The sequence below is a fragment of the Ischnura elegans genome, assembly GCF_921293095.1.
Source record: "Ischnura elegans chromosome 13 unlocalized genomic scaffold, ioIscEleg1.1 SUPER_13_unloc_3, whole genome shotgun sequence".
In the NCBI taxonomy this organism is placed as follows: Eukaryota; Metazoa; Arthropoda; class Insecta; order Odonata; family Coenagrionidae; genus Ischnura; species Ischnura elegans.
The window spans coordinates 9,268,763-9,278,687 of record NW_025791659.1 but is presented as its reverse complement, the minus strand read 5'-3'; the positions used below and the strand labels follow the sequence as shown (position 1 = coordinate 9,278,687).

Below are 9,925 nucleotides of genomic sequence, written 5' to 3'. Positions count from 1 at the left end.
TAAGATAATGATTCCGTATTTTTCCCGTGACGAGATGAAGAAGACGACAGTTCCGCCGTTTTCGTATTTGATCCATTTTTATGTGTTATGGGTGTTTGAGGAGAAATCTGCAATACGTCAGGAAGTGGTAGGGCAGATATTTTAAGTACTTTTTACTAATTTCTTATTGTTGCAATGAAAAATTGCAACACGTCCTAAATTTAAGAATTCCCTTTTATTCCATTTTAGATTTAAGCTATCATAAATATATTTCATTGTCTATTTTTTTACTGCACGGTATTACCTTGAATAAAAAATTGTCCTAAAATATTTAAGTTATTTTTTCAATATGTTTATCAAATGTAGCATTTTGTCCATTAAATGGGATCGCAACCAGTTTAGTTAGTTTATTTCGTGTTCTTCTTCGCTCTTTCGAACTTAAAAGCTAAACGTTTACGCTTAAACAATGTTAAACGATTCATTGTTGTAGTGGAGTAAACAATAAGTAGAAAGATATTGACATGACCCAATGGAGCATCGGCAGGATTTCATTCAAACGTTTAAAGGTCAGCGTTCTGCAATTTTTGCGCCGATAGTAAGTATATTTTTCATGTCGTCCGAGACAAACTCATCTTTGAATTTACTAAATAAATATTACCTTTACTTTCTTTAACCTCATGTAAAGATTCCCATTCTAACTCGCCAAGCATATCGAAAACATATGAGTTTGTGCAATAAAACAAATAGATTTGTATAAGCAAATTTCCTTACGTTGCTAGGTATCACGTTGAAGCTCTTGTTCAAACAGTACGAGTTTTGTTAAAATGTTTTTTTTTCGATTAGTTCTCGTTTGTAATGTTTCGCCTGTATAAATATACTGTTCCTATTACTATTTTACATTATTTTACGTTATACGCGTACGGTAACGAAGATGGATTAATAACCAAGACAAAAGAAGACATGGTCAGTCGCCGTTGGAGGTATATGTTAATTTAATAATGTGATTATTATGGAATAATGAAAAAGCAACTTTAAGTGAAAACACCGATGAATTTGACTGGCTTTAATTCATTTGGCAATGGGTAGTAAATTATTGGTGACAATGTACTTTCATCGAAATGCCAATTTATACATCTACATAAAGGCCGGGTTACACGGTACATTAACACGTACAAGTTAATGTACGTTTGCGTGAATGATTTTGGTGGACCGGAACGGAACATGTACGAATGCATGAACCAAATTAAAACAGGTTCTATTTTCCGTTCATGCATTCGCACAAGTTGGGTGGTTACACGGTGCATTTTGGCGTTCATTCTCGCGTTCATACATTTAGACATTAACCCGTACGTGTTAATGTATCGTGTTACTAGGCCTTAATACCCTGCGAGCCATCTCTAGGGTATTTGGCAGGAGGTGATCATTCACAGGCATGCAACTGGACTCCCACATGCAAAGTGGTACACAGAAAGTTACGATTATTTGCTGACGACGCTGTAGTTTACAGAGAAATCCGTTCCAGCAGAGATGTAGATGAACTAACGAATGACCTTGCTGCTATCCAAGGGTGGTGCGATGCTTGGCAGTTGGAATTAAATTTGAAAAAAATGCGTCGTAATGAATTTCTGGCAGAAGAATAACACCCTACAACGCAGCTATATAATTCGGGGTACCCAATTAGAGACTGTTGAATCCGTGAAATATGTAGGAGTTAGACTCAATAATGAACTATCGTGGAATAAACATATTCGAGAAATAACCGGTCAAGCTAATCGTAAAATGGGTTTTGTTAAAAGAATATTAGGAAAGTGCGACGACAAAGTGAGAGAAATTAGCTACTTTTCCCTCGTTAGACCACATTTGGAATACGCTGCCAGTGTTTGGGACCCTCATGAAAAAGGCTTAATAACAGAGTTAGAACGCGTGCATAGAAGAGCTGCCAGGTATGAGAAAGGTCGTTACGATAGTCTTGTTAGTGTAACTGACCTCTTAGATAAACTCGGATGGGAATCTCTGTCGTAGATTGAAAAATAGACTAAACCTTTTAGATATATTCAAAACCAGTGTCTTTTCTGACGAAGTTAACCATATCTTACGGTCGCCAACATACTACGGAAGATCATATCATATACATAAAATAAGTGAGATAGATTGTAGAACAGACAGATTCCATTTATCATTTTTTCCACGAGCGATAAGAGATTATAACGGCAGCGATAGAACTCATAAATAGATTGCATGACTTGTGGTTTAGCCAGCTAATCTATGTAAAACTTAATGCATATTTATTAATTTTATTATTATTTCTAACAGCATATAGTAGTATAATTTGTTAGTATACGTGACGTTTTTTGGACGGTGTGGTGTGCATGTGGGAGTCCAATTGCATGCTGAATGCTGGTGATTGATCACCCCCTGCCAAACACCCTAGAGGTGGCTAGCAGGGTATTGTGTAGATGTAGATGCACACCACACGGCCCAAAAACGTTGTGCATACTAACAAATTATACTAGCGCAATCATTCAAAGGCAAAAAAAGCCAAATACCTTGGCAATGAAGGAAATCTACCAATTAAGCTACAACACTCAGAACATGCTCATATAAACAATAAGAAATTAAGAAACAAGCGTTGCGTTATTAAGTTATACATAGGTTAGTAAGCTACAAAACGAGTCATCTAATCTATTTATGAGTTTTATCGCTGCCGCTATAAGCCCTTATTGATCGTGAAAAAAAGACTCTGAATCTGTCTGTTCTACAGTCTATCTTCTATATTATTTCTACTGTATGGATACCTTTTTCTCAACTTACACGCAACCAAGCTCTACAAATGAGGTACCAAAATGCGCAGAATTTATCAGAGAACATGCGACGGCATATCTTACTTCCTAAATATTGCTATTGTTTCCTAAAATTGGTTTTTAAATAATTAAAAAAAAAGCAAAAAAAAAACCGGTAAATATTCCTGACGTTAACGACGCACAAACTGATACATTTGTTCATTTGCAACAATATCTCGCATTCTTTAAATAACTTTTATCAATAATGCGGCTGATTCCACATTCAAGTCTCCTGTTGATACGTAAGTATGAGTCATCATGTGCGTTTAACAGAGGATAGTGTAATTACTTCCAATGTTGTGTTTAAAGAGGTCCTCTGACCTCAATTTGTACATGAACAATCCAATTAAATTTGTAAATAAGACCCTGCCTTTTTTTCTACATTTTAAAATTAGAAACGCGCCTATCCCTCTGTGGACCTGCATTAAAAAGAGCGGGGGAAGCCCGCCGGGAGCGGGCGCATCACGCTCTTCTCTCTTATTTTATTTATATGATGTGATCTTCCGTAGTATGTTGGCGTCAGTAAGATATGGCTAACTTCGTTAGAAAAGACGCTGCTCTTGAATTTATCTTAAAGGTTTAGTCTATTTTTCAATCTACGGTCTGACAGGAAGTTCCCAACTTTGCAGCTGTTTACAGAGTGTACCACTTAAATGGCAACCCTAACCGTAGTCTTTATTACAAATGTTAAGTTTGCTAGTATGAACTATATGTTTGCGTTGCCATAGGTTAGTAACTAAGGAGTTGCGATTTATAGACATTTTATTTATTTTATATTTATAGACAAAGTGCTTAAAATTTTCTCTCCTACCACCTTCTGAAATATTGCATATTCCTCCTGAAACTCCATGTGTATTAACTGGCGTTTGAGCTAATAATAAACTGAGTTATCTGTTGAAAATATTCGCTCTTTAACAAAAATTAATGTGGGAAGCTTTTATCATTATATGAGCCTTATCATTATTTCTTTTCACACTTTCATTTTTTCTTTATAATCAGCCCAACTCCATTTTAAACTACTATAAAAAACAACAGCTCAATGGCAACAGTTACGCTCCGCTGAAATGATACCTTTTTGCTTTATAGAACTTAAGTTCCCAACTTTGTTGATGTTTACTGATAGTGTTACTTTTAAATGCCAACTAAGGGAGGGTCCAGGATTTTTTTCTTGGGGAAAGGGGGCACAATCAGTATTCTACAGGGAAATAGTCATCTCATATTAGAGATTTAAAACAACATACAACAATCACCCGAATACGAAATATACTCTTTATTTCAATGTGAAACTTATTAATATTAAATAAAGCGATTGAGGATCTCGTATTTGAGATTACAAACAACGTACAACTATCACTTTACGAAATATTGTCATTATTTTAATATGACAGTTATATTAAATCAGGCGATTGAGTCTCCGTAATATGCAAAACAAAACGAACATAATCATAACCATATTAAAAAACTTTGTCTTTTTCTTATGTGTCAGCGGAGGGCACCTTCCCCCCTCCCCGTAAATCCACTTACGATGGCTACCGTAACGGTAGTCAATATTACTAATGATAGGGTTTGTTTGTGTTGCCATAGCTCTGTAAGTAAGGAGTTGCGACTGCATGTTTATGGACAAAAATGATCGAAATTGTTTCCCCTACCACCTCCTGAAGTATTTGTTAATTCCTCCTGGAGCACCCTGTATATTGACTGGCGTTTGAGCGAGTAAAAAGCCGTCCGCGTCAGTTTTTTTCTCGTCTCCCGGTGCTTTCCCGTGGTCTGTCGTGACTAAACTTGCGTCTGATGTTCCAACAGGCGTCTCCCGTCCTGCATTGTGTTAAAGATCTGGGTGTGTGCGGCAACTATTCCCATGGTTACTCAATCCCAACTGTTGAGGGAGCGGTAAAAAAAAATGTGTTGTGTATGTGTGTGAGTGAGGCACGTTGTGGAAGGGGGGGGGGGGAACCAAACGGAGAAGGAAGAATTTCTGCCCCGTTGCCGAATCTTCGTCTTTCCCCTTGATTGACTGCGTTTCTTTGAATGCCCCGAGACGTGGCAACGCCGCGCGGGGCGGGGATGTTGTGAGCGGAGGAGCGGAGGGGGATAATGGAGGGGAGGTCGAGAGGGGAAGGCGGCCGCCATCTTGAATCTGGCGTCAGTCAATTGTCTGTAGCAAACCAAGCGCGTACAGATTCTTTGCAAGGTGAGGGAGTTTTTTGATAAACGGTATCCGTCCTCATATGTTTGGCTTCAGTTCCGCCGATACAGCCAGCGAAGGGATTCTTTGATCAAATCTGGAGTTTATTGGGCGATCTGCTTCGTTCTGGGGTCGTTATTTATTCAGGACGTTCCCCTGGTGATTCCTTGTGTGTGGTTACGCCCTGCTATTGATGATCCTCTTTGGCTTCCCTCTGCATTCGTGTTTGCTTTTAGCCTGCTGGACCAGGGTCTGAGCACGCTTATCTCCGTGTTTTTGTTTGTGTGTGTTCTTTACGTGAGTGTAAAGTGACGCAAAGTGAGGATTCTGTGACAGCGAGGATTCGTCTTGTCATGTTTCGTTGACGGATGTGTTATATTTTCGAGTTCCATATCTTTTTGCTTGTGCATCGTATGATTTCTGAGGGAGTTCTGAATTTGTAAACTGTAAGGAAAGATTTAATCTCAAGAGGATAATGTGAAGATATCGATGTAGATTTCGACGATTTTGGTGGTGGGGGAGTTGAAGGTAGTGAATCCTACATGTGGATTGCTACTTAATTGATTTCCATGTTATAATCCCCCTTCCCAATTAAAAAGGTGAGTAAGCTTTGAAATTTTTCCCTTAACTACACAGTTGGTGACCAAACAAAAGGCATTGTTAACGTGTATTTGATTTACTATTGTGTTCGCGAAGACATTTTGTTATGTTTATTACGGTCGGGTTGTGATTTCTGCTTTACTCTTAGTGCCTAATGTAATTGGATAAAAGCCCGGAATGGATAATTCCGTTTCTGAATGGGTGTAACGTTGTCTGAAGCGTGATTTGCATTCGTTATAGCTTTTATGAAATGGACCGATAGGTGTGGTGAATTGATAAGTTTTTTTTATTGAAGTAATAATTGCGCAAACGTGTCAGTGACTGGATTATGTGGTTATGCTAAATGCATGTGCCAAAGTTAGTAAGTAACTTTTCCCCGAGTACTCTTCGTGCGAAATTCAGTTCATGTATGTATGTTTACTTGGCCATTATACATGCCTTAGCTCTTTATCTGACTTAACCTAAATTTTGTGGAAAAGTGATGTGAGGTTTTTACAGGCGTGGGGTAACTTTTGTGTTTGTCCGATCAGATAATCATGGCAATTTTTGCAGACGATTTCTTGCTAATGAGATATTAGTTTGCTATGTTTATTGATGGTTGAATTATAAAAGAACGTTTATTTACTTATCACATGTCATTCATCTGCGGTTATTACTTCCCATATTTCTTCGTTGTTATTGTTAGAAGCACTAAATTATGTTGAATGTCAATCGAACTGTCTATTCAGGTAGCCACAGCATTTGATTTATGAATTGGGACTTCAGCCAGTGATATAATAGCCAGGTGTTGTAGGAAAATAAATCCTTTATTGTAATTGAATTATTAAACTTGCGTTTCAGAATCTTGAAGATTCTTGGTAACCGTATACCAACGACGATATTTTGATGCAGGATAACTTTCTTATTTATTCAACGTTGATGTTATGGGCTGAAAGAACTGCCTACATATATCTCGTTTTTTAAATCCCAATGTGTGAAAGTGAAGGCATTTATTAGTATCCGATAGCGTAACAATTTCGATAATACCACAATACTTACCATGCATTGCAGCGTGAAGTTCTGGAACCATGAGTGTAATTTTCAATGGTTGAGAGGAGTTTCAACGTATTCTTGATTTTGATTCAAAGTTTGTATCTTTCGTTTTGAAAACGGTTTATTTACTCCCTCCATTTTTATTTGGCAGGTAATTTTTTTGAGAGGTAGAATCATAAAAATCGATTTTTAATACTCATTTTAAAAGTTCACGTCCATTATTTCTTATCACGCTAAGGTGTGCTTGAAAACCATTAGTGAATGCGCAATTTTTCAGCGGCTGTGAGCTTAAGTATGTTAATATTTTAGCACGCGGCGATAATTTTTTGTGACATGAGTTTTTTTTATTTGCTGTAACGATCTGACTTGACTGAAAATATTTCGGATCCCTTGAGGTACAACTTGATATATGTAGTGCCTTTCTTTTTGTGAATTTGTTTTGAATTTGGTCGATTAATTTTTACGTCTGCTCAGAACTTTATCGGACCATTCCCGGTATTCGACGTTTGTGCTATGTTGGAAGAATCGATAACGTAGAAATACTGCCTCACAATGTCTTCGTTCAAAGTAAAGAGTTATGACTGGAAAATGAGTGTTTTTTATGTAGCCGCAGCTTCCCGATATAAGTGAATGACCTTTACCTGCGGATCGGAACCCTTATTTATTTTTAATTCTGGGGAGGTTTGCGTTTTGGAGGCTGGAGACAAAATCCACCAGGCCAATTGATTAGCTCAAGGGAGTGAGAGAGCTACCAGACGGTGTCGCGACGCGATAGTCGCTTGTTTTCGGGTAGCAAACGAGGTGTGCAGGTAATTCCACGGTTTGTAGAGCGTGTAACAGCCGTTTAAATGTCATGTCGAAGTGATTTTCTTGGATTTTATCTTGACGGATGCAGTTCTGGAGGCGTATTGTTTTTGTGGCAGCAATCATTTCGATCAAATCCGACGCGAAATTCTCGGGGATTTAAAAAAAATGAAACTCGAGATTCGCGCGAGGTTTCGGAGAGAAATGCCCCCGCAATATTGATTCGGTAGTTTCCGCTTTCTTACGTCTAGCGGTCTGTGCTTATCAACTGTTTTAGATGGCATCTTGATAACCAGCACTGTATGCATTGCCAATTACCAACTCTCTTTTCGATGTTGATTTAGAGTACAATATGATGTATATTACGTTTAAAATGAACATTGCTAATCACTAGGCTAAGTTCAAACGCTCATTATAAGGCAATGAAGGAGCTACAATCCTCGGATGAGGGCTAAAATATGAACAATCGGATATATTTCACGAGTTCATCTCTCATTCATTTTATATTGCTGGCCATAATTTAAATCATTCAATTCAACTGCCTTCTCTCGAGGCTTTTATCGTCATGGTTACTTAAGCGGCGTTAAGTATTGTTAAGGACGAAAGAGGATATTCTCCGTGTATTCCTTCCAATCAAAAGACATTGCGTTTTTTTCGCTATTTAAACCACTTATGGACACAATACTTAAAATAACGTGATACCTTCATGTCTCTACCCTCCAATCGAACCCGCTTGAAGTTTATAGCGCTATAATACTCGTTAAATATATACAATTAAAATTATGGAAGCATTTTACCTATCATTCAGCCATTATTTGATGTTCAGCGGTTTGGGGTGTAGGAATTTTCGGGTTTAAATATATTTTATTTTACAGTATTATTTCTAACCCTTAATGAATTATAGAACTGAATTCCCGAGTACAATCATGTTAAATTATTACTTTATGTTGTTTATTTTAACTGTAAATTTTTCCTGGTATTTTGTTAAAATGCCGTTTTTCGTAACTATTTTTATAACGTAGGGGTTCATTAAGAATTTTGCTCCCTCTCAAAATTGAATTTTTTATCATAGGTTTTCCATATTCTGTTTCAAGAACAGCCGATTGATTTTGTGCCAGTTTTTGGGGGCTGAATGGCGTTTTTTCCAGGAGAATTGTAGAAGGCTGTTTTTTTACTTCATTTTTTTATTGCATTTTCATTGTTACTTGTTTCGTCGCCTAAGGAGTAGAAAAAGAATAGAAAATTAAATTATTATTTCGGAACACGTGTGTCCCTAAGGAACATGCATGATTATCAATATAATAGAGTAAAAAATATATCATTCAATATGAAGGTTTACATGTAACATCGATGTCACAGAATGCGACTTAATGTATGACAAAACATATTAATCAACCAGGCAAACGTATGAATACACACGAAAAACATCAGATGAGAAGAAGTTAGAAAATTTCGCCTCAAAAGTTTATGGCCACGAGTTTGGTCAGGTGGTGCAGCTCAGTTGTACAGTTGATTCCGGTTAATTGGGACATATAGGGACTAGTGCACTTTGCCCCAATTAAGCGGCTGCCCCAATTAGGGAACTATCCTGTATATGGGCATAAACAAACGTTGAAATGATGGAATGAAGAATGCTTATAATGCAATATAAGTTTATTAAACTATTAATTTGATTAATAAATCAGCGAGTTTTGCTAATTTTTTATGATTTTTAAGAATTATAACTATTTAGTTAAAAATATTTTTCACAGCCTCCGGCGATGCTGAAAGAATGCCTTTTATTAAGTACTATTAAAGAAAAGTCCTATCCTCTCACTGATAGTTTAACAACAAGAGCTTTCAAAATAGGGCAATAAAATGACAATTTGTGAAAAATAAGAGTAAATCGAAGGAGGAAAATATAAAAAAATAGTATTCTGAAAACAAAATTTTGATGCACTGAATTGTTGAGGCCTTTACTTTGTAGAATTCCATTATATGGTTGGAAGGAAATTACTTTGCTTTTCTACAAAACATATTTTGTAGAAAAGCAAAGTAATTTCCTTCCAACCATACAAAAAATTTTGATTTCGTCGAGAGTATAGAGTCTATGTCGCCAACTCATGGCCCAATAAAGCGGCATGCTGTCCCAATTAAGCGGAGAATACTCTGGGATATTCCTCTATTGGGTTCTGTTCTTCAAGATCTACCCCAATTAAGCGGCTGCCCCAAGTAACCGGTGGACCCATTGAACGGAATCTACTGTATTTGAAGCTGCAAATCATAGGGAAACGAACTCGGCATTGAGGAGGCGTTAGTAAATAGGACAGTGGTAGTGAAAGGATCGTTGTGTAAGATTGTGATGAAAAGGCTAGTGAAACGCATTTCCTCCGACCGGCAATTTAAAAGAAAAATGACATACCTGGAAATAAATTTTACGCCATTTTGGCACTTAAGATTTAACTTTTAGCATATGGAGTATTATTGTATGCCAACGCTAGACAAT

At 37.1% G+C, this 9,925-nt stretch overlaps 1 protein-coding gene across 1 annotated transcript in view; it reads left to right on the top strand.

Annotated features, from left to right (window-relative positions):
* The first annotated feature begins 4,986 nt into the window (after nt 1-4,986).
* LOC124172794 overlaps nt 4,987-9,925 on the top strand; it is a 32,492-nt gene continuing 27,553 nt past the window's right edge. Inside the window, exon 1 of the mRNA XM_046552279.1 lies at nt 4,987-5,603. The gene's annotated coding sequence lies outside the window, so the exon portion shown is untranslated. The remainder of the gene's footprint in view (nt 5,604-9,925) is intronic.